The sequence below is a fragment of the Telopea speciosissima genome, chromosome 3 (genome assembly GCF_018873765.1).
Source record: "Telopea speciosissima isolate NSW1024214 ecotype Mountain lineage chromosome 3, Tspe_v1, whole genome shotgun sequence".
Classification (NCBI taxonomy): domain Eukaryota; kingdom Viridiplantae; phylum Streptophyta; class Magnoliopsida; order Proteales; family Proteaceae; genus Telopea; species Telopea speciosissima.
Window position 1 is genome coordinate 30,716,159 of NC_057918.1, and position 2,525 is coordinate 30,718,683.

The window sequence follows — 2,525 nt, forward strand, 5'->3', positions numbered from 1 at the left end:
TCGTCGTCAGCGGCGAAGGGAACTGGCGTATTATCGCGTGTCCGGTGGGTGTCCCACGGCTTGGTTCTCTTGTTTCTGATGTGGCGTAACAAATAAGCTGAAACGTATCTTTTAGCTTAAAAAAATAGAAAGGGATTGGACAAGTATAACTGCTGAAATGAGAGAATGTAGGTATTTGACGCGCTAATGCCCTGTCTCTGTCCCTTGGCAGTTGAGATTTGAGAATACGCCTCCCTATCTTGAACCTCATGGTTGTGGAATTTTTTATGGCGCGGATAATAATTGTCAATGTGCCTAGAGTCAAGACCTGTACCTAGAGTCAAGACCTCACGGTTCACACCAACTACGGATTGATAAAAGTGCAGTGCGGTGTGCTGAGATTCTGTGAGGTCTTGACACGTGGAAGATCCTAAATCCATCAGTGTCAAACTAGAATGATCTAAATTTTTTTTTTCCTATTTTTCAAGTTTGGCACCGTTGGATTTAACATGTTTCACGTGTCGAGCTCTCAACCCCAAACTACATCATACTACACTTCTAAGAAATTGGAGTGGATTTTTCCCCTCCAACCATTGTTGTTTAACAGTTACAATCTAAGCTCAGTTTATTATAATTTCCTGTGGTATTTCAATGAATGAGATTTTTTTAGTTCACCTAGGGTTGAGATCTAATTTCACACGGCCTTGTGTCTAAGCGTAAGAACCGCACGATCGGTTAGCATTCTATTTCCCTATTACCTTTTACCTTAATGAACGGGGCATATCTGAGATTTTGAACATTGCATGTGAGGTGGGAATTTCACGAACATGCAAACGTGGAGGATAATTTTATTTGACAAAAAGGGAGGGTTGGGTATACTGCCAGCTTTTGGTAAATTAGTGGCATACACCAATCACAGAACTGGACACATGAGGGCAAGAGAGTCTTTTTGAAGGGAATGAGAGAGGATGGCACATGTTGGGCACCCTGGCAATGTGCCCGCCTGTTTCCTCGACAAACTTACCTGACCATATAAAATGTTTATTTTATTAACAAACTACATACATAAGAGTATTTAAAAACAATTTGGATCCTCTACTGTGCGTTGCCCATCCTGCCGATGTGCTTCCTCACACAGGCAGTGCACAATGACTGCCCTACCCACTGCCCCAGCACCTTGTCCGGGTGGGGTAAGAAGATCATTGCGCCCCTGCCTGTGTGAGGAAGCCCGACGGCAAGACGAGCAGTGTGCAGTAAAGGATTAGAATCCATTTAAAAACTAACGATATTATACAAACGAAAGATCTTGATTATCTAACCATAAGAATGTTATGTTTTTGAGTCATGTCCTGTTAGGTACTTGGGCAAAGCCTTGGCGATGCGCAGTGGATGCTAGAAGCAATCTCCGAATCATTCGAGCGCCTAGAAACAAACTATATAGAGTTGTGCTCTTATATCAGTTGCTCCTCTCATCATTCAACCATTGATTGAGAATATATACGATATTTCTTCATACTTTGTAAAATGTACTTTCTAGTATATTCCTAAGGAGTGCAATACAATAGCTGATTCTCTAGCAAAGAAGACCAAGTCCATTATGAACATAATGGTTTGGCTTAATTCCACTACATGGTTGATGGAATCTTGTAATTCAGCAATTACGAGCTTTGCAAGCTAGGTTCATGAATATATGTATTTTTATCCCCAAAAAATGATAACCGAGGAGAGGGTAAAGTGGGGGAAGGGGCGGAGAGAAAGAAAGAGAGCAGTTCTCTATCCTGATCATAACCATAAACCACCAAACAACATTTTATGAAATTCATATGGTCAAAAATGTATCTACCCATGATTAAATTTCTTCTTGTGAGGTGGATAACATGGTGAATGCTTAAGTGTATAGGTTATTTTCCATGCAAGAGTGCCCCAAATTATTCCATGTTTCTTCTTGGAATTGACCTCAAATGGGCTTCATTCCCTTCAGATTTTCTCATGTTAGGGTGGCTATTCTTTATGTCTCCTTTTGCCCTTCATCTTAGAGAAAATGCCTTCAAAGGCAAACCTTGTCCGTTGTTCTTGGGCCATCAGGTGTTGGCCTCCTTCCATTCTTCTTTGCATCACCAGGTTGGAGAGAATATTTTGACTCGATTGGGGTTTGAAGAAAGGATAGAAGAGAAACTATAGAGAAATAATTCTTGTATGACTGTTACAAATAATTCTGCAAGGTAGATGATGGATTGGATGCGTTCTTTTGTTGGTGGAGATTGAACCTGACTTCAATGTTGTCAGACTACATATGTATCTTATCGGGATCATGTCGACCGTAGTTCAAAATGGACGATTCACGTCAATGTCTTTATAATTAAGTTTCGTCATAATTGAATAACATTGGAGCCGTCGATGAAGAACCTATCACTATTCAATTTAAGAGAGATTTACTAGGTTGTAATGGGACTTGGGACGATGCTTCAAAAATAAATGTTCAAAAATCAAAATGCCCTTAGGATCTAACGTGGACCAAAATGAAAACTTTAACCCGCAGGTTCGAA